The 23643-nt window shown below is 43.7% G+C and overlaps 1 protein-coding gene across 1 annotated transcript in view; it reads left to right on the top strand.

Moving 5' to 3' along the window:
- LOC126354769 (UPF0489 protein C5orf22 homolog) overlaps positions 1 to 23643 on the top strand; it is a 1899147-nt gene that overhangs the window by 576810 nt on the left and 1298694 nt on the right. The window contains exon 3 of the mRNA XM_050004662.1: positions 5048 to 5242. The gene's annotated coding sequence lies outside the window, so the exon portion shown is untranslated. The remainder of the gene's footprint in view (positions 1 to 5047; positions 5243 to 23643) is intronic.

The following is a 23643-nucleotide window of genomic DNA, read 5'->3' as shown; positions in this document are numbered from 1 at the left end:
CATGCTGAAGAATTTACGTGAAATTTGTTCTTGGACAGGAGATGAGAGTGATATGAGGAGAATATATTAGGCAGGTAGCAGCGACGACCCATAACAAATATTTTTTTCGAAGAAAGTCGTGTACTAAAAAGCAATCTCTATTCGAATCTGCCATCAAGATAGAAGCGGTAAGAGAAGATGCTCGGCAAACGATCAACTATTAGCTATCAACGAAAGATCTGCAGGCACGCTTAATGTTGGTCTTGTACATGGGGCAGAAGCGGTGGGAAGCTAAACTGCAAAGATTTATGGCGGCTGAACGAGCGGTTGCATTAAGTAAACAGTAATAATGTAAAAACAGAAGAATATAGCCGATTTAAACTAAAATTTAATAACGGCGCGTGTGAGTATTTTTAGAAGTTGCATACGCACTTCCACGGTAGCGGAAAAGCGAGGATATGGCCGGCTGTAAGCTTGTAACTGATGCTTGTGTCTGACTGGAAAGTAGTAAAATTCACAGCCGTGATTACTGCATCCTGTGAACGGAAGAAAAGGCGCGCTTTCTTCCCCGTGCTGCGATTGTTGGCTAAGTATGCTTGCGTTCATTCCTGGTACGTCCGCTTCGGTACTTGCGCAGCCACGGACTCGACCAAATAAGAAGGCAAACACTCGTAGGTGTATGAGGATTTACAGAACTGCCGCGTATTTTACGCGCGACGTCTCCGGACGCTAACTACTGCGCAGAAGAGATAACGGACACCGTTTTTGCCTGTCGCAAGTGTGTGGAATCGACTGCCGACTCGGAACGAAGGCGAGCCCGTAAAAAAAAGGGCCGTAAAATACGCCAGCGACGAAGTTCTGCGAGCCAAGTGATAACGAGGGCCGCCACGGCCGCCCGTTAAGTAATGCCGCAGTGGAAAAGAGGCGCTTCGCGAGAAGCGAGCAGACAGCGCGCAGCATTGAAGCCAACGATCTGGGAGGGGGGATGCCGGCCGCCTCCTCTGCACTCACGAGCAATCAGGACTCGCATCTGCGGCGCGCACACACACACACACACACACACACATACACACACACACACACACACACACACACACACACACTGCGGGTGGAATTCCGAGACGAGGAAGCGTCGTATATGCGTGTAACATCCCACTTACACCCAGTCGCAGGGTGTGGTGGTCATTGGCGGAGGTGGAGGGGCAGGGGGAAGGGGGGAAGCCCTGAATCTTCCGAAACAAAGTTGTAATAAATACTACTACTACTACTACTACTACTACTATATAATCAGGCCCAGTGGACCGCACGCATCTACAAGTTTCCTCCTCCACTGTATTCTGTCCATTGCTGCTATCCGCCATACGTTCACATCTATTGACACTTGGGTGAAATCTTCATGGAGTCCATCCCTCCCAACGTTTCTTGGGTCTCCCTGGCAATCTCTTTCCTGTAGGTGTGAAATCCAGGAGCTTCCGAGGCCATCTGTGATCCTCCATCCGGGCCACATGGCGGGCCCACTGCATTCGTTTGGGTTTGACAGTTCCTGCTACGTTCGGCTGCTGGTGTAGTTCCTGACACTCTTGGTTGTATCTGATCCTCCATTCCCCTGTATCTGCATCCAGAACCGGACTGAAAATCTTCCGAAGCACTTTTCTCTCAAAAACAAGGAGCTTATGGAAGTCCTGTTTCCGGATACTCCATGTCTCACAGCCATATACAAGAACAGGCTGGATCAGGGTTTTGTACAGTCGAATCATGAACTGTCTGGAGAGATATTTGGATCGAAGCAGCTGTACTAGGCTGTGGTAAGACGGTTTCCTGCTTGTATTCTGCCACTGATCTTTGCTTCTCATTACGAGTTCTCAGTGAAAAGTGCCCCTAGGTATTTGAATTCTTGCACTCTCTTGTAGGAATTGTCCGCAACCTGCAGTGATTGTAGATGATCAGCAGTCTGACAATGACCACGCGTCATAACGGGGTACTCTGTCTTATAATAAATAGTTTTAGATTGTTACGTCTATTAATTTTCAAATATTTGAAGTGACGCTCGAAGGATACATTTCAGTTCCGTTCGACGGAAGGAGTGGCTGTAGGAAACATTCCAGTCAGGAAAGGACTCACCATACCTGCAGCCAACTACAAATCTGACACGGTTCGTAAATCCACAGGTGGTCCTGACAAACAGTTGAGGGAAGGCAAAACAGAAAACCAAAGATGTTGAGCTAAGAAATAATAAGAGAGAAAATGTTTTTCCGCAACGTAAGTGGAGACGGTATAAAGGTGCAACATTTATTTTATTAAATAGTCGCATTGTCATATTGTACAGACCTGTGTTCGCAGTCTTAGTGCTAAGTTAAATACTGGTAACGGGAGTACAGACTTCGATTTTATGTCGTATAATTGTAAAGTTGTCTGAGATGAGGAAGTTTGTAGTTACTTCAGTCCTTAAAACAGTTACGCGGCACATGTATTTCTCAAATTTTGGGGCGAATACATTCCACGTTATGCATTTATCTGAATTACAAAACCGATGTACTAAGCGTTGTTGTAAACAAGTTCTGTCAAATGTTTTAATGTAATTATCATAATACTACGCGTGGCAAAAAAAAGTGAAGTATGCAGAAGACATTGTCAGATATACGTGTAAATTCGTACACAAACACACACATACATGCACGCACACATCATCGGGGTGTGTAAATAATTGGAGCTGCATTTCTGTGTGACATGTAAAAAAGGCATCAGAGCGCACTAGTGTTGTTCATGTTTAGTGTGTTTACCAGGTTTGGTAGGGCACATAATGGTAGTGATAAGCGTCAGATGTTGACTGATCACTGTGATGGACACAGAGCTGCTGCGCACTCACATGACGAAGCGTTATCAGCACCTGAAGGTTTGAAGAGTGCCGCACAAACCTGGATTAGGGAAGTATGGGGAAGTAAAGTGGCCGTGCCCTTTCAAAGGAAACATCCCGGCATTTGCCTGAAGCGATTTCGAGAAATCATGGAAAACCTACATCTGGATGGTCGGACGCGGCGTTAACCGTCGTCCTCCCGAAAGCGACTCCAGGATGCTAATCACTGCGCGACATCGCTCGGTGGAAATTTTATTGCCCAGAACCCATATCCTGATCACTAGTTTCTGCAAAGTTTCGTTACTATCTCCCCCCCCCCCCCCCCCCCCCCCCCCCGCCAGGGAACGTCTCACACCAGACGAGTGTAAACCCTATGTTTGCGTGGGGTAGAGTCATGGTGGTATACGCGTACGTGGAAAACTTGTTTGAGCAGCAATCACCGACATAGTGTAACTGAGGCGGAATAAGGAGAACCAGCCCGCATTCGCCGACGCAGATGGAAAACCGCCTAAAAACCATCCACAAACTGACCGGTTCACCGGACCTCGACACAAATCCGCCAGGCGAATTCGTGCCGGGGACCAGGCGCTCTTTCCCGCCCGGAAAGCCGTGCGTTAGACCGCACGGCGAACCGAGCGGGCAGTTATTTTAGAGCACGTAGTGTTGCTTGGGAGTATCTCTTCTGTGAGTTAACCTCCATGGCTTTGTAATTCACGTATCCGATGACTTGAAGATGACTGCGATCTGGGCAATAAAGCATTTTGGCTCTGATACAGATGTCAGGTGTTGACAGATGTGGAAATTACCGAACAATCAGTTTAATAAGCCGCAGCTGCAAAATACTAACACGAATTCTTTACAGACGAATGGAACAACTAGTAGTTGCCGACCTCGGGGAAGATCAGTTTCGATTCCGTAGAAATGTTGGAACACGTGAGGCAAGACTGACCTTACGACTTATCTTAGAAGAAAGATTAAGGAAAGGCAAACCTACGTTTCTAGCATTCGTAGACTTAGAGAAAGCTTTTGACAATGTTGACTGGAATACTCTCTTTCAAATTCTAAATGTGGCAGGGGTAAAATACAGGGAGCGAAAGGCTATTTACAATTTGTACAGAAACCAGATGGCAGCTATAAGAGTCGAGGGACATGAAAGGGAAGCAGTGGTGGGGAAGGGAGTGAGACAGGGCTGTAGCCTCTCCCCAATGTTATTCGATCTGTATATTGAGCAAGCAGTAAAGGAAACAAAAGAAAAATTCGGGGTAGGTATTAAAATCCATGGAGAAGAAATAAAAACTTTGAGGTTCGCCGATGACATTGTAGTTCTGTCAGAGACAGCAAAGCACTTGTAAGAGCAGTTGAATGGAATGGACAGTGTCATGAAAGAAGGGTATAAGATGAACAGAAACAAAAGCAAAACGAGGATAATGGAATGTAGTCAAATTAAGTCGGGTGCTGTTGAGGGAATTAGATTAGGAAATGAGACATTTAAAGTAGTAAAGGAGTTTTTCTATTTGGGGAGCAAAATAACTGATGATGGTCGAAGTAGAGAGGATATAAAATGTAGACTGGCAATGGGAAGGAAAGCGTTTCTGAAGAAGAGAAATTTGTTAACATCGAGTATAGATTTAACTGTCAGGAAGTCATTTCTGAAAGTATTTGTATGGAGTGTAGCCATGTATGGAAGTGGAACATGGACGATAAATAGTTTGGACAAGAAGAGAATAGAAGCTTTCGAAATGTGGTGCTACAGAAGAATGTCGAAAATTAGATGGGTAGATCAGATAACTAATGAGGAAGTACTGAATAGGATTGGGGAGAAGTTTGTGGCACAACTTGACCAGAAGAAGGGATCGGTTGGTAGGACATGTTCTGAGGCATCAAGGGATCACCAATTTAGCATTGGAGGGCAGCGTGGAGGGTAAAAATCGTAGAGGGAGACCAAGAGATGAATACACCAAGCATATTCAGAAGGATGTAGGCTGCAGTAGATACTGGGAGATGAAGAAGCTTGCACAGGATAGAGTAACATGGAGAGCTGCACCAAACCAGTCTCAGGACTGAAGACCACAACAACAACATAGATGTCAGTCTCCTCCAGGCGGTGTCAGGCAATTACAAATAGCAATTACATGTACTTTACTGGATAGATGTGATAATGAAAGCTATATGAGTACGCCTGCGCTGCTGAGCCGCCTGTCGTGTGCTCTCCAGGAGGACGACGTGGCTGGGCTGGAGGCGTCGCTGCGCGGCTACCTGCCGCAGGCGGACGCGCCCTTCATCCTGGACATCGACCTGGACTTCTTCAGCACGCGCAACCCTTTCCTCGGCCTGTACGAGCGCGCCGGGCTCTACCATCGCCTGCGGCACATCTACCGCTTCGAGAAGCCCGACGCCACCGACGCCGAGGTGAGTACAAGCCACATTTCTGACCAAATTCTCTCTACAGGCTACCGCACGAGAAGCCGCAGCATGGGCTACTGGTCATTTCCAGTATCTTAGCAACAGGCGATGTAAGTTACACGTTCGGCAATATGGCGACTAACTGTTCCCTTCTTGGTCAGCTGTCCATACTATCCGTAAATCAGACAACAGTAACTGTAGAGGCGAAGAAATTGAGGATAATTTTATGGTGTACTAGGAAGTTAGTAAGTTAATGAAATGGGTCTTTCAAAAACGTTCGTCCCATTTCACAAGTCATTATTTTTACCACGAATGCAGATAGAAGCTGGGGATGAATTTCACTTGAGATAATAACACAAGGTTTTTATTTTGGGACGAATCGGCCGATAACACAGGGAGATGTCTTTTACTCCATGTGTATACAACCTTGTGATGCCTTTTACAATTACGTTTAGTACAAAACTTGTCATTCATCTCTGACAAATTTTCAGTAAGCCTTCCACCAGACGCACGACAAACATGAAAACGTTAGATTTGCCCAGTACTTTTGCAAGCATGCCTGGAGTTACTACACTTACCATTGTTGCTTGGCTTCGCGGTGTCGCAGATCACCCAGAGCTGTTTATGGGGAGACACACAGACAGAGTCTTTAATGAACAGCGTGCTTCAGAGTCTTGGCGACAGTGGTCTAGGGTTGATAGCTCACGTTGTGAGGAGCAGCTGTTGTTACAGACAAAATGTTCGCTGACATTTCCCATTGATGCTAGGCGTGCTTTAGTACACGCCAGCTGTGAGACGACGAGATGTCATCCAACAAGCAGGGTCTACTAACCGGTTGTGCTGTGTGCTGTCTACCTCAGCAAATTAACAAATTGACAGAGTGGTTTTCAAGAGGAAAATCTAGGAATTGCTGTCTCTAAGTGAAGAAAGATTTTTTGAGTAGCGAATCAGAAGCCTCAGTTTTGGTCGGTCTACTGCCTTCATACGGAGCATGTGCCTGAATGATAGGCAAGACACATTGCATACGAAGGCCGCGAAGTGCCTATGCCCCGTCACCCCTCAGGGACATAACGAGTCTTAAAAGACTTCTAGAGTCGCTGGGAAGCATCATAAAATATTTTGCCTCTAAGAAAAGTTATTCCCCGCCACGTGATCTATCACACCCAGACATCTGTCGTAAACACCTTTGAAACACACTAGTGTGTGTGTGTGTGTGTGTGTGTGTGTGTGTGTGTGTGTGTGTGTGTGTGTGTGTGTGTGTCAAAGACTGTCTATGTGTCTTCTTCCCTGCTTCCAACAGCTTTGAGAGAACACTGACGCTGATGACAGGATAGCCAAACTCAGTTCTCAGTTTTTGGTTACATTTTCAATAATATCACATTTATGTGGATGGTATACTGTAATACGTTATTGAACAGGTCTTAAGGAGAGAAAGTGGATTACCAAATAAAAACACTGGGTTCAGTTTTTTTTAAAAAATATGCATTGCTATTTTTTTCTTTGCAGCAAGCAAAGTTACAAGAAAGGTGATCATGGTGCTTAATGTTTCATACATTTTTTTTTATTTTGCTTCTGGATAAAGAACTGTTTGGGGCAGTGGAGATAAATGCGACATCGTGTTTGCAAGGTGTATCATAATTAATAGCGTAAACGCGTACAGTTGAAAGTACACGATATAGGAGCAAACCAGTCTAGTAAAAATGGAATTTAAAGTACATACATTAAGAGGTATGAGCACTTACTCAGTCGAAAAGATGTGTTTCACAGTAGCGAAAATGAGCTCTTAGGTATGCACTTCAGAGACCATGCTTCCTGGACGTTCTTCCATTGTTTTGGTTCGTACTACTACCCCCCCCCCCCCCCCCCCCCCCCCAAAGTATGGAAAGCAAAGAGCTTGCAGTAGAATATACAGAATATGAAGAAGTGCTCATAGCTTCCAAGGTATGCATTTTAAAGCCCGTGTTTACCGAGACTCTTTTTTTACTTCTAGTGTCGTGTAGCTTCCACTGTATACGTTTACGACACTAATTATGATACATCATGTATATTGCATACAATGAGAGCAGACTATAATGGAGGCCAATGGTGCAATACGAGATCCATACGCCTCTTAATTTGTAGGCAGTGCAGTGCTGAACTCTCTATGAAAATCACTCCTCTTAGTTCAGAAATGCTCTTAGACGCAGGTGACCGTTGCAACGTAGAACGTCAAACGCCTTTTGTTGCTATGTTATCATCACCACGACTTGTCAGTTCCATCAGGGAGACCTCTACCGGTAGCAATATGAACTGGTAACTTACAACGGTGCAGAGGTAAATTTTCAGGTTAGGTATGTTGATACTCACCCCATGGTTATATCTTCACTGATGTAGAAGATACAGTCTTCTGAAATAGGATTTTTCTTTCTGAAACACACTATACATCTGAATGAATTTAGGTATAGGATTTTAACGTCCATGTCTGCTAGACATTGTGCGCAAAAAAGGTTAGTAAGCTGACAGCTACAAGTAGAAGCGGAAGAAGTAGCCCTCATCGAGGGCTTCAGCAGTCATTTTCTGGAGGCTACCTGAATTCAACAATAATCTACATTTATGATGTCCAGAAGCTGCTGGTAAAGTTTTTACATGCGAATCTTTCAGTTAAATTTATTTTTTCGTTTTATCACATTCTCTTAAAATAGTATTTGGAAGATATCATTGAAGTGGGAGCATTCCGGACCGGAAGTACATTAAATAGATAATATTACTGGCCATTGGTCCTATTTCCTTGTTAATGTAGAGATGAGATGAGTTTTGAGGTTTTTTATTATTTCATGTATTTTCATTCACTGATCTCGTGAAAACGATGGGCCCATTTTTGAGCTTGATTCTTTTCAGCCAAATGCCAGCGATCCGAAGATAAGCAGAGAGGTTTTCGATTTCCAGACGTTGGAACTGATAGGCTGGAGTTAGTTTAATATTGTCAATATAGCTAGCACAATAATGTTATTTCGATGTGCATTTGGTGCCATGTGTAACAGAGTGAAGTTGGTGACTTCCTCGATACGTACAGCTGTGATCTGTACGACAACTAAGCATAAATTTAGAATTCTTTTTAGTAGTTGTCATTCTTTATTCTGAAGCACAGAGCGACGTCTTCGGTGGATGAATGGATAGCTGGGGTTTAGAGGCCTCGGAACCATGGAGCTGGACCTAATTTTAATTATTTTGTGGCATAAAATGCTCCAGACCCACAGGACAAATGCTTATCTTCAAACAATTATTTTGGGAAATTTGCTGTTTACTTGTGATACTTACTACTCTTTCCTTTTCGACATCATTTCTTCTCCGTAACCATAACTCCTTTATCTTGAAAATCTCACCTTGTGACAACTCTTGTTTTGGTCTCTGTCACATTAAGAAGTGGTGTTCTGAAATGAAGGCGACTGACATTGTGTCTGTAGCTTGTTGTATGCACACCAAAATGCGACATGAATTACACCGGAAGCACAAGTAGCGTTGATTCCTTAGGGCTGTTGCGGCACTTTCCCCTTGGCCAGTCTTTATACACGACCAGGAACTCGCAGACGACATTCCTATTTAATTGTATCGTACAAAACAGCTGAGGTAAAGAAGAGTTCATCAACCAGAGTACACTGCAGGATAGCAAGGAGGGTAAAAAACACTGTATATCGCATGAGAATATAGCTCGTAGGCATGCGATACACTTGGTACTAAAGAATATGAATGTTCCAGTTATGAAAGAAGCCATTTTAAAATGAAACTCCACCGATACATACGGTGATTACTATTGTTATTTTGATCTAAAGGTGACGAACTTTGTTTCAACATAATATAAGCCGAATTTGCACGTAAGAAAATATTTCTGCATTCCTATAGTGATGAATCCATTACTCAAAGACTCATTGTTATGGAAGGGAACAAAGATTAGAATAGCGATATTACGAAGTTTCATGATCTCTAAGCACAGTACACTTTTTCCATTTCTTATTTCTTTTTCCTGAATTATCAATCGTTTTTTAGTAAATGTGCAGTTTTGTTTTGCAAACAGAAGATACTTGGAGGATGTTCACATGCATCTCCATAATGCTTAACGAAACTACGTTACATTATTAGATGATGTCGATAGTAAGAAGATGATATAATTTTGTCTGATAGTCATAGTTGGACCTAAACTTGCTCGTAATAGTAACTTCACAATAACTAGATAAATTCACAGTATAATAAACCGGACACAGGTTAATCCGCTATCACAGTTGCTTCTTACTATTAGATGTGGGGTCAAACAGCCACATGCAGTGACGATGCTCCCTTAATAGACACAGAACAGGAAACGAATATCATGAAATTGGAATGTACAAGAATACGGTAATACTCGAGTGACGTGCTGTGCTTGTTATCGTCCAGTAAACTTTAGAATTTCTTAGTTTTCATTTCACTAAATTTTAGATTAAAGTACACGATTGCGAGAGTTTTCAATAACCATGTTACACACTGTATGTACCGCCCAGCTTAGTCACGTGTGCTGGTTTCTCTCCAGTCGACCCACGCATGGCACCGACTGCATTTTTTTTTTTTTTTTTTTGTTATCTGTGTTTCAAGTGACAGCAAATATATGGGAGGATGAAACTTGAGATATAGAGACTTAATTGGCACCTGTCGTCCTACTGTAACACAACGACTTTGCACCTACAATTCCCTGCTGGTAAAAATGCCAAATGTTTATTCCACAACACCTGCTGGGTTATTTTGGTTTAAAGAAATATTGTATTTCAATAGATTTGTTATTGGTATTTCTTATCCCCTTGTTTATGCCCTGCCTATCGCTTTGAATGATAAAAGATGGTGCTGGTCGCAAGAAATGGTCTGACTCTTTCACCTTCAGCTGATTATATGCTGTTGTGAAATATCCAGAGAAAAGGGTGTGTGGTCGGATATCGGTTGATCACACAGATTTAACTTTCCTGAAGTTCCTGTTTTTATCGCTACTACGAGTGTCATAATGTTGATAATGGCAACTATTTATTTACAAATTACACAAAAATAGATACACGTTTCTAAAATTTACTGTTCCTCAGAATAGTCACTATCATTGTGATTAACTCTTTGTCATTAGTGTCGAATTCGCAGGATACTCTTAGCAGCGCCAATTGTGTAGATAGTTCGAGTGGAGCGGTCTATGGCCCAAAGTTATTAATAAACGATGGTGACTAATTAACTTTCAAGTCTCGTACTTGTGTTATTATAGGTACTTAATGATTGGCTCATTTCTTACGTTAGTGTGTTATTCGAAAACGCAACGTTATCCCAGATATTGATCATTTCAGGATATAGTCCGATCCACAAACGATGGCGGTTCGCGCATGTCAAGAAACGGAGGGGGGGGGGGGGGGGGGTGTATTGTTGACGATCCCAACCGACAGTTGCGGTACGCCCATGCGCGTGCTTTCCGCTTGAAGAAAGCGTATATCCTGCAAATTATGTCTCCCGCTTACATATGAATAATTTATCAATTACTACCACAATCAATGATGACAAGTTACGACGTATGGAATCGAAATCCACTAAACGACTCTCTATGATGACGCGTAATACTCGCAATAGCCAAGGCATTCGCAGCAGAGGTCTCAGAATATAACGAACGCTTATTGGCTGTCGGAGCATACATAACATATACTATGTGATCAAAATTATCCGAACAAAAACATAAGTTTTTCATATCAGGTGGATAGCGCTGCCACTTACTGCCAGGTACTCCATATCAGCGACCTCAAGTAGTAATTAGACATCGTGAGAAAGCAGAATGGGGCGCTCCGCGGAACTCACGTACTTAGAACGTGGTCAGGTGATTGGGTGTCACTTGTATCATACGTCTGTACGCGAGATTTCCACACTCCTAAACATCCCTAGGCACACTGTTTTCGATGTGATAGAAAAGTGGAAACGTAAAGCGACACGTACAGCACAAAAGCGTATAGGCCGAACTCGTCTGCTGACTGACAGAGACCGCCGACTGTTGAAGAGGGACGTAATATGTAATAGACAGTCATCCTATCCAGACTAGCACACACCATTTCCAAACTGCAGTAGGATCCACTGCCAGTTCTATTACAGTTAGGCGAGAGGTGAGAAAACTTGGATTTCATGGTCGAGCGGTTGCTCATAAGCCACACATCACGCCTTGCTTAGTATAAGGAGAGTAAACATTGGACGATTGAACAGTGGAAAAACGGGGAGTGTGGAGTGACGAATCACGGTATACAAAGTGACGATCAGATGGCAGGGTGTGCGTATGGCGAATGCCTGGTGAACGTCATCTGCCAGGGTGTGTAGTGCCAACAGTAAAATTGAGAGGGGGTAGTGTAACGGTGTGGTCGTGTTTTTCATGCTTACGCCCCTTGTTGTTTTGTGTGGCAGTATCGCAGCACAGGCCTACATTGATTTCTTAAGCAGCTTCTTGGTTCCCACTGTTGAAGAGCAATTCGGGGATGGTGACTGCATCTTTCAGCACGATAGAGCACCTGTTCATAATGCACGGCCTGTGGCTGAGTGGTTACACGATAATAACATCCCTGTGATGGACTGGCCTGCACAGAGTCCTGGCCTGAAACCTACAGCACATCTTTGGGATGTTTTGTAACACCGACTTCGTGTCAGGCCTCACCGACCGACATCGATACCTCTCCTCAGTGCAGCACCCCGTGAAGAATGGGCTGTCATTCCCCAAGAAACCTTCCAGCACCTGCTTGAATGTATACCTGCGAGAATGGAAGCTGCCATCAGGGTGTAGTGTTTCCTTTTCTCAGGGTTCTACCGTGAAAATAGAAAATCTGATTGGTTTTGAATTTTGATGGAATAAGTTACGGATGAGGCGGACTTCGTATTACTGATTGAGACAGTGCTGTAATTGGACCGAGAATGGCAGATCGGGTCGGCAACACTACAAAAAGCGACTGCAAGGAAATAGCAACAGAAATAAGTTGAAATTTACCTTACAATTCTGTCAGAAACGTAGTATCTATTATAATATAGTCTTCGTGCCTGCATCTGGAGTACTTCTTGATTTTCTTGTAGGATGCCCTTTTTTATTGTTCGCTGGTCCTCTTGTTCTCCGTCTGATGAAAATTTCTTAAAGTTCTCACTGTCTGGATTAATTTATAAATTTGGCGATAACCATTGCGAATTACTACTGAAATAACTTGAAGATGCCGTGTGTTTGTTTCATAATATAGTTTTAATGTCCACTTAAAATCATTCTTTAACATCAGCGCCACAAAATACAAGTCTTAAACGTATGAAGACAAGATAACAAGAGAGTAATGATCTAGTTGTTAAAACAAGCACCTACGCAAAAGTAAAAAAAAAAAAAGATCAAAATTACTTATGAGAATCTGTCGCTGGCGCAGCGCTCTTCTGCTTGCGCGATCGTAAATCACATCTTTGCCCTGGCGGAGGCGCGGTAGTCAAAGTACCGTTACATGGGCTAAGTGTGAACCAACTCCATATTGAATTCGAGCAGTACCGATGGAGGGCGCCACGAACTTGTATGTCATTTTCAGCCAGGTGTCCGGATACTTTTGATCATACAGTGTAGGTGCGCAGAACAAGCCTGTACTCGGCTGCCACCGTTCGTGTCTCCAACGGTAGCGAATCCGAACTAGAATTGAGAGACAAAGAAATTGGAACATTCGGCAGCATGCGCTGCCGTACCGGTCTTCGCCTGCGTTAAGCGCACGGAGAGGAATCCAGTAACGCGGGCTGGGAGCCGCAGGCGGCTAGCACAGAGCGGCGCTTGTGCGGCAGATAGGCTATCGCGGCACGCCCACCGCGATAGCGGCGCGCTCGGCCCAGCTCGGCTCAGCTCAGCTCAGCCCTATTCTGGGGATATCTGCCACCAGCTGCCCCGCTCGCTGCTTACGCTGCAGCCCAACGGCCGCAGCCGCCTTTTCCCACGCATCAGATTTCCAATACAGCTGCGCATTTTCTTTACTGTCGTCAGGCATCTCGTTTGATGCGGCCCGCAACGAATTCCTCTCTTGCGCCTACCTCTGCACCTCGGAAAAGCACTTGCACCACACGTCCTCAGCTATATAGGGTGAAACAAAAATGTACGGTACAAATTTCAGTACACATTCCTCCCACGTAGACGAAGATATATGTCACATGAACATCGCTCTGTAAACGCTTTGTTTCCGTGTTGCAACCCATTTTATCCAACGAGTTTCAGGGACATCAGGTTGTAAATTTTCTCAAGCTGTACGTATTGGCAGACGTCAGTCCTCAAGCACCTGTTGAAGCAAGTCACCAACAAAGATTTTCTGTCAACGCTTGGGCCAGCATCGCTGGTGACTTTGGTACTCCCTCACTTTATTTCCACCTAAAATCAACGGACAAAATGATCGTAATTTCGTAGAGAATGGTCAACCTGATGGGTTAGCAGATATGCCTGGAGCTGTGCGAAGAAAAAATGTTCTTTATTCACCATGGAGCACCTCCTTATTTTACTGTTAATGTCCGTCGTCATCTTAATAACAGATTTGCTGACAGACGGTAGGTAGAGATTAGGTATTTGCCCTTCATGCACCCTCTCCACACCTAAATCCACTGGACTTTTATTTGTGGCGGCATTTGAAAGCTCTTGTGCATGGAACCCCAGTCCAAGATGTTCAAAGTCTCCTTGTCCGTATTGTGCAAGCTGCGAAACAATACATCATAATCCAGGGATGCATCAGTGCATCCGATATTCATTAGGACGGCGCACTGACGCACATACCAATGCCCACGGAAGACACAGTGAACATATCCTGTGAGAAAGAGTTGCTTATGTTATGCTGATGCGTTCTGTTCGTTTGTGTTTCCCATGAGTAATGACTTGAAGAAAATGAGTTGTATCATCGAAACAAACCACATTCACATAACATATTTTCTTCGTACACGTGTGAGGAATGTGTCCTGCAATTTGTGCCGTACTTTTCTCTTACACCTGTGTATTGGAAACGTTCCATTCTCATTGTTCCTCTACAGTTTTTACCATCTACATCTCCCTCTAGCACCAAGCAAGTTATTCCCTATGTCTTAACTCCACATTATGTACCGTCATTCGTCACTTCACATTTAGTTTTTACACTGTTAAATTGTCCAATGTTAACGCTCCTTACACCAAGTGAGGCGTCGTTTGGCATTTACTGGCCTGATGTGCGGCTTATGAGCAGCCGCTCGACCATGAAATTCAAGTTTTCTCACCTCCCGCCTAACTGTCATAGTACTTGCAGTGGATCCTGATACAGTTTGGAATTCGTCTGTGATGGTCTTGATAGATGTCTGCCTATTGCACATTACGACCCTCTACAACTGTCGGCGTTTTCTGTCAGTCAACAGACGCGTTTTCTGTCAGTCAACAGACGCGGTCGGCCTGTACGCTTTTGTGCTGTACGTGTCCCTTCACGTTTCCACTGCACTGTCACATCGGAAACAGTGGACCCAGGGATGTTTAGGAGTGTGGAAACCTCGCTTACAAACGTATGACAAGTGACACCCAATCACGTGACCATGTTCGAAGTCCGTGAGTTCGGCGGAGCGCCCCATTCTGCTCTCTCACGATGTGTTCTGACTACTGAGGTCGCTGATATGCAGTACCTGGCAGCAGGTGGCAGCAAAATGCACCTAATAAGAAAAACGTATGTTTTGGGGGGTTTTCGGGTACTTTCGATCACTTAGCGTATATTCTTCTTGAACTCTGAGGGTATTTCGCCTCTCTCATGCACCTTGCTCGCCAGAAGGAAGAGGTTGGTACCTTCAAGGCTATCAGATGTTCTGTCGGAATGTTGTCTACTCCCGGGGTCTTGTTTCTACTTAGGTCTTTCAGCGCTTTGTCAAATTCTTCACATAGTATCAAATGTCCCATCTCATCTTTATTTACGTTCTGTTTCATTTCTAATATTGCCCACAAGTACATCTCCCTTCCATAGACCGTCTATTTACTCCCTCCATATTTCCGCTTTCCGTTCTTTGCTTAGGACTGGTTTTCCATCTGAGCTCTTGATATCCATACAAGTGGTTCTCTTTTTCTGCAAAAAGGCTCTTTAGTCACATTTGTCCTCTTGCCACCCCTGCTTAGCCATTTTCCACTTATCGTCAATCTCAATTTTTAGACGTTTGTATTCCCTTTCGCCTGCTTCATTTACCCAAGGATTTCCACTAGCCCTCGTCTTTTTACCTACTTCATCCTCTGCTGATTTCACTATTTCATCTCTCAAAGCTACCCATTCTTCTTCTACTGCATTCCTTTTCACTGTTGGTATAAATTGTTCCCTAATGCTCCCTCTGTAACTCTCAACAACCTCTGGTTCTTTCAGTTTATCCAGGTCCCTTCTCCTTAATTTCCTACCTTTCTACAACTTCTTCAGTATTAATCTACAGGCCACTGTCAATAAATTGTGGTCACACTCCGAATCTGTCCCTGGAAATACCTTACAATTTAAGATCTGGTTCTGAAATCTCTGTCTCACCATTGCATAATCAATCTGAAACGTGCCAGTGCCTCCAGGCCTCTTCCACGTATACTTCCTTCTTTCATGATTCTTAAACCCAGTGTTCGCGATGATTAAATTATACTCTCTGCAAAATTCTGTCAGGTGGCTTGCTCTTTCGTTCTTTTCGCCCAGGCCATATCTACCTACTATTTTTCCTTCTCTTCCTTTTCCTACTATCGAAATCCAGTCCCCCATGTCTATTACATTTTCGTCTCCCTTCACTATCTGAATAATTTCTTTTATCCCAACATACATTTCTTCAGTCTCTTCATCATCTACGGAGCCAGTTTGTAACCTCCGCCTCACTTATCGACCTTAATGACAGTAAAAATGAAACCGCGTGTACCTAATGGAAATTTGGGAAAAGCAATCGTCACCGAAGTTAATCTGTCGGGAAAGAGGGAGGAAAGGGTTACATCCAAATGAAAGGAAAAATGCAAATGAAACTGGTGGAAATTAATTCTGAAAAGGGGTAAAATTACTAAAGAAAGTAAATGTCCCGTTAACAATTAACTGGCTTTAATTAGATATTTAAGATTTAGGGAAAATTACGGTCGCCAGTCCTATGGACAACTACTATAATAACTGAAAATAAATGTTGTTGCACATGTAATTAGCAATAAAAGCTTGGCAACTGAAGGTTGACACGTGTTGTGTGAAAACTGAATGTTTGTCAGAAGTAATAAATTTCGCTACACTCTGACTTAATTTAGCAAAAGAATTAATGAAACCGGAAAATTGAGAGTTAATTTAGTGACTGAAATTAATAGTGAACTTTGTTTCTGAAGCACTACGAAATTCAATAAAATAAGGTTAGTCTTGGGCTACCTCAACAACTATTTCAAAAGCTGCTTGAATCTACGCAATTTAGAAATAAGAGATTTAACTTTGAACTTGAATTAAATGGTGCTGAACAATTAACAATAGTAAAATTCGGTACGTACCAAGCTGAGCTGCAGTCACAGGTAAGCTAAAATATGGTAACAAAACTCGCACTCTTAATTTGTGCTTGTGAATCTAAATTTTGTAGCCATCTATGAATAACTTAACTGAACTTTGAAATTAAAACGGTGAAATCGAATAATATTACTTTAATGCTGGCATTTGAATTTCAACGACACTCGAGTTCATTCCGGAAAAGGAGGGAACCCTGCTTTGTAATGCCATTATGACAATGAGCAACAAAGGTTCATGCTAAGTTGCCGTATTTTAGTGATGCTAATGGAATAGTTTGAAAAGCTGAGGTCTGCCATACAGTTCTAAAACTTTACGTGCTTTCAGTCTTCCTTGTTGGTTGATTGAAGGTTTGAATTCGTCGATCGAGGAGGTGGCGATAATCACTCACTGTTGGCCGTAGCTGTTGCAGAAGCTGGATGATGGCGCGCCTTCTTCCCACGGTCACCAGGCGAAACGGGCTCTTGATGTGTGCCTGCTAATTTTTCCCGTCGGTGACACCGTGCCAGAAACTATGTTAGAAAGTCGAACGCACTTATATGCTGCCAAACCCCGAAAGCGCGGCAACTCGCAGGAACGTCACTTAACATACCTGCTCCACCGCCCTACTCCAGCCAGACTCCGCTCTGCCCGCGCTCCACGCGGCAGAGTTAACATTACCAAAGATCCTAATCACTTTGATTCGCCACACGACCTATCAATGTAATCGTTCGATAGCATAGTTGTCCCTAGGCAAGACCCAGCGTAAAAATACAAATTCTATTTACAAAACAAACCAATTATACATCGATTACGAATTGTAAAACAGTTACAATATATAAAGACACAGAAATGTCCTATCTTCAGATAACAAAATAAGGAAAAAATTGATAGTACAATAGATGGAAATAGGAGGATATGCATTTCTGGCGTTACAAGTTGTCATATAAACTTTCAGAATTATGGTGGGTGTCGACATTGTGTCCATATTTGGTACAATAATGCGTTCACTATGCTGTTCGTAGTAGCTTATCTGCGTTCCTATTTTCTTATTCAATATTAAACCTATTTCTGCATGTTTCACACGATCTCCTTATTTACGTTCTTTATAGTTTCAATACGTACATTTGTGGCAAACTCAGTTCATGGTTTGCATTTAATAGCCTCGATGTTGACGGCAAATTAGACGAAACATCTACATCTACACGATTACTCTGCAATTCACACTTAAATGCTTGGCAGAAGGTTCGTCGAACCACCTACGTACTATTTCTCTACCTTTCCGCTTTCTAACAGCGCGTGGGAAAAATGAATAGGTAAATATTTCTGTACGAGCTATGATTTCTCTTGTTTTATTATGACGATCATCTCTCCCTATGTAGGTCGGCGACAATAAAATATTTTCACATTTGGAGGGCAAAGTTGGTGATTGAAGTTTCGTTAATAGATACCGCCGCAACGAAAAATGCCTTTGTTTTAATGATTGCGATCCCAGCTCTCTTATCATATCCGTCGTTTTGCGGTAATAGAGAACGAGCTACCCTTCTCTGAACTTTTTCGATGGCCTCCGTCAATCCTATGTGGTAAAGATCCTATGCGATTTGCGGCACATCAATTCTCCAGCAGAAGACGTAGTGCAGGCAGTCTCTTCAGTAGACCTGTTGCATCTTCTAAGTGTTCTGCCAATAAAACGTAGTCTTTGGTTTCCCTTCCCCGTAACATCACCTGTGTGATTGTTCCTACTTAAGTTTTTCGTAATTGTAATTCCTTGGTGTTTGGTGGGGTTGACAGCCTTTAAATTACTGTTATTTAACGTGTAATCGAAATTTAACGGATTCCTTTTTGTACTGATGTTCAAGACCTTACACGTTTTCTTATTGATAGTCAATTTCCACTTTTAGCACCATTCGCGTATCGTGTCTAAGTAATTTTGCAATTGGTTTTGATCTTTCGGTGAAGACAGCACCAGCTGCAAGCAGTCTAAGAGGATAGCTCAGACTGTCACCTAAATCATTTATGTAGATGAGGAACCTTCGTTATTTCGTTGGCTCATCTGACAGTCGAGGTGTATGTGATTTCTGCTTTACTTCTATAGAGTACACCGCTCTCGTTGACTGCGGATCTTCCTATGGTAGGTCGATCGTTACCCAGCGGCCAGTATTTCCCAGGCATATTATCGGCACTCTCATACATAGTGGATCCTTCACCGTTAAATGCGTTCTTCGCTTGTGAAGTCGCAATTGGCCGTTAGCAGGTAAGAAATCGAGGTGATTTTGTAGTGCAACGCCGTTTCCTTTTCCCGACTAAATGACTGGGCGTCGCCGAGGCGAGGTTACTGTGCAGCGGTCTCCGTGGCTACCTGCGCTCGCACCTGGCGGATGCTGGCGACGCATTGTAGAGCGCGACCAGTGCATCTGTCCAGGCGGTATGCAGACGACGAGCCGGGCCGGCGACGGCCTTCCCACGGGCCGTCAAGAAAGGGGTGCGACGCCCGGCCGCGACAACCCCCAAAGAATTTTCGGCCGGCCCCTAGCCGGAGCGCTTCCTTCCTGCGCTTTGGTTTTCTGATTTGAATATATGCAGATAGTTTTGCATGCGTTATATTCAGAGCAGCGGCGCTGAGGGACTCTTTTATTTTCATCTCCCTCGGCCGCCCTCTTTTCCCCCAGGCTGCCGTGACCCGCACTTACCCCGCAGGCCCGTCTGAAGGGTTCAGGGCGGAGAGGTTAATATGCAAAGTCACCGCGGGACGCCACGCTGTGGGAAAAACCTTCTCCGGCGCCCCGAGCGCGGCCGCCGTAGTTTCTCATGCGGCTCCCAGGAACACCGCGCCTGCACACAGCTGCCGAATCCTTCTCCGCACTCCTTCCGACACCTTCTTATGCAGATCTGCCTCAGTTCGGCGCCCAGAATATTTATTGAAAGATTCGGCAGTGCCGTTGCTGCTGAATCCTTACAACAGTTGTGGTGCATTCGGGGAAAAAAATCGTTGTCGTTCATTTACTGGAGTCGCTTAATACCGTTGCGCTTCGGGTAACGTCCAGTGAGTCGGTTGCAGATAATGTATATGATAAGAGACCTGAATTCGTATTACTTGTTGCTCTGCGACCCTTGCTGAGTTGAATTAATAAAGGGGATACAGAAATTCGAAGGAGAGGGGTGTGATTTGTCGCGTATCGAAGTGAAAGCACAGAGCGGGTCGCAAAGAATGACCTGATTTCAAAAGATAGATAAAAACATACTACAAACAGCGGATGGAATGAAAATTACTCCAAAAATATTGAATTTTAGGTGTGCTATCACAAATGCTCTGTGTGTTCACCAGCAGCAGCACTAACAACATCTTCTTACATTTTTACCACGTTTAAGTTAGTGACGAAGTAACATTTTGTGTTATCAGTAAAGTGCACATATGCTGGCTCCAGAACTCTCGTGACGTTATCGACTACGAAAGAGACTCACCTAAGGCGAACGTTTATTGTGGCATTTATCGTGAGAAAGTATACGGTTTCTTCTTTTTTTGAGGAAAAAGACAGTAACTGTAATGAGCTATCTTCAAGTGGTGCAGAATGGGTTTTTCCCACAACTTCACGAAGACTGTGGATTGGATTGGATTGTTTGGGGGAAGAGACCAAAAGCGAGGTCATCGGTCTCATTGGATTAGGGAAGGGCGGGTAAGGAAGTCGACCGTGCCCTTTCAAAGGAACCATCCCGGTATTTGGGAGCGATTTAGGGAAATCACGGAAAACCTAAATCAGGATGGCCGGACGCGGGATTGAACTGTCGTCGTCCAGAATGCGAGTCCAATGTGGGAGACTTCATTTTCCAACAAGATGGAGCTCCACTAGACTGGCTCAACAACATACGTCAGCTTCTCAATGACACTCTGCCTCAACGCAGGGTAGGGCGCATGGGACCCCCAGAGACACTGTCTTTCATTCTTGGCCTCCAAGATCGCCAGACATGATCCCATGCGATTTTTTCTTGTGGGGATATGTGAATGGAAGAGTGTTTATCTCCCGTTTACTTCATGTCGTAGAAGATGTCAAGAAAAGAAAAACAGCCTCCACAACTTCTGTAAAAGCAGATACATCGTGTAAAATTTATGACGAATTTAGCTATCGTCTAGATGTTGTTCATGCTGCTGCTGCTGTTGGACACAGAGCATTTGTAATACCGTAGCTAAGACTTCAAGGTTTTGTGAATATTATGCAATCCATTCCGTGCTTGTAGGACGTTCTCATCAATAAATGGAATATTGACATCAGGTCATTCTTTTTGAATCTCACTGTATTACAGGAAAACTCAGTCACGTGGATTGCAGGAGGTTAGGAATGGATGCTATGAGTTACGTTAAGTCTTACATCTAAAATTCCGAGAGTGATCATCGGTAGTCACAAATTATTACTTCCTCTCACACTGGTCTTGTGTACTTCCATATTTGCACACCGCAAGACACCACACATTGAGTCCGGTGATGGTTATATGGTATACGAGAATCATTTTCCTCCACTTAGTGCTCCATTTGCACGAAGAAAGACTGTCGGCAACATTCTGTACACGGTCAGGTTGTAAGTAGGCTGTTTAGGTTTTTATGTTGGTAACGCCACGTAGCGCTCTGTATGAAAATCACTGACTGTGCTTTGTGCAGTCTGTGGCTGGTTTGCATTGTTGGAATATTTGCTATTGTAGTGTTGGGCAGTTGGATGTGAACAGCGCGAGGCGTTGCGCAGTTGGAGGTGAGCCGCAATCAGTGGTGGATATGGGAAGAGAGATGGCGGACTGTTTCCATCAGAAAGAGTAAATTTGTAGTACTGTATATCCTGAACTGATATATGTATGGTGATTTTGGAATATTATTAAGGTAAATACATTGTTTGTTCTCTATCGAAATCTTTCATTTGCTAACTATGCCTATCAGTAGTTAGTGCCTTCAGTAGCTAGTATCTTTTATTTAGCTGGCAGTATTGGCGCTCGCTGTGTTGCAGTAGTTCGAGTAACGAAGATTTTTGTGAGGTAAGTGATTCATGAAAGGTATAGGTTATTGTTTGTCAGGGCCATTTTTTTTGTAGGGATTATTGAAAGTCAGATTGCGTTGCGCTAAAAATATTGTGTGTCAGTTTAGTGATGACCAGAATAAGTAAAGAGACAAACGTCTGAGTACGTTCAGTTTTGCTCAGCTGTTTGAAAATCAAATAACGTAAGAGGTTTACCAGCACTGTCATTCTTAATTCTTTCCTAGGGGACGTTTCAAGGTTAGCAAGTTTTGCGCTCGGAATCATTCTGTGATATTCCAGGCGCAGGAAGCCAACCTCTTTCTACAAGAGCATTGAAACATCGCCTCTCGGGATAAAGAGCGTAAGATTGTGCGTGATGATCAGTGTATTTTAGCAGCATTGAAACATCGCCTCTCAGGATAAAGAGAGTAAGATTGTCCGTGATGCATAGTGTATTTCTCACGGCGTCTTCCCTGTAGTCTGATAAGCATTGCTCTGACGCATTCGGACTGATTAAACAAACCTGGAACGAAGGGCTTTGAATCATTTCTATCTCCACTGTCCGTCGTATTTTGAGAAGGTCGCAGATGTACCAACAAAACGCTATAACTGATGTACTGAGGTTTTCTACGCCATATGCTTCGCCGAAGAATTCCACTTCTTTAGAATTATTTTGCTGAGTCCGTCCGAATTTGCAGTTCCGCGTGGTGTAGTAATACAGTGATTCCACCTTACAACATCCCAGTCATATACCCTGACATTTCAGTGTTCACATTTATACGCTCTGACAAAAACAGTGAAGCACCCAGAAGGCATCAGTGTAACTTCATACACGTAGACACCATCGACGAGTATGTAAATGAATGGAGTTACAATTCTCTGTGGCAAGTAGAACAGACACAAGAGTGCGTTAGTGTTGTTCGTGTTTAGAGTTGCCACCAGGCTTGTTTGGGTATTTAAGAGGCAAGAACAGCGTCACATGCTGAGTGAGCTATCACTGTAAACGACGTATTCATGGGAGTTGTTTCTTGTACGGATAATGATCTAGATCCCATACCACTACCACAACACCGATGAGCTTTGGTAGTAGAGTGTTAATGAATGTGTGATCCCATTACGAAGCAATGAAAGCCCCTGGTCGTTGGAGGGTACGCAGAAAAAGTACCATAATGATTCAAAAGTTAATAAAACAAAGTTATTCTTAATTGTCGGTGTCACTGGACTGCTTGTATTTCGAGCTAGGACCGAAGTAGACCATTACGTTGCGGACATAACATATGAATGCATAACACATGAGTGCATAAACGTACAAGACATCATTAAAAGCAGAAACAGCGATGGTAAATTGACGACGTGACAGTAAGTCTTCGCTGAGTTATGTGAAGTAATGATTGATTAGCATCAGCGTGAGTCCTACTCTGTACGTGTGTAGTGTAGTGATTCTCACATGCGACTCAGCGACAAAGCTTACAGACTCAACACCTCCGTGTGGAACGTGCATACTGCCGTTCGTGCGTAATGTTCTCGCTGGCTACCAGGATAGCCTACAGAACGCCACAAAGCCACTGAGGCAGGTTTGTGTGTTTTACACTGCATGCGCTGTCACGAGGCTATTCCTGTACTTTACGTTAAAGAAGATACATCGCGGTTAGAACATGTGACACCTGGTGACAAGTTTCCGTAGAAACACGACGTGCTTTAAAACAGATCCATTCACGAAAAAAGTCATCGACTAAGCTTTGTGGCCGGCCGCTGTAGTCGAGCGGTTATAGGCGCTTCAGTCCGGAACCACACTGCTGCTACGGTCACAGGGTCGAATCCTGCCTCGGGCATGGATATCTATGATGTCCTTCGGTTAGTTAGGTTTGTAGGGGACTGATGACCTCAGTTGCTAAGTCTCACAGTGCTTAGAACTATTTGAACAATTTTTGAACTAAGCTTTGTG

Source organism: Schistocerca gregaria, chromosome 3 (assembly GCF_023897955.1).
Source record: "Schistocerca gregaria isolate iqSchGreg1 chromosome 3, iqSchGreg1.2, whole genome shotgun sequence".
In the NCBI taxonomy this organism is placed as follows: Eukaryota; Metazoa; Arthropoda; class Insecta; order Orthoptera; family Acrididae; genus Schistocerca; species Schistocerca gregaria.
Note: the sequence above shows the minus strand (reverse complement) of the source record. Positions and strands in the feature narration are given on the sequence as shown.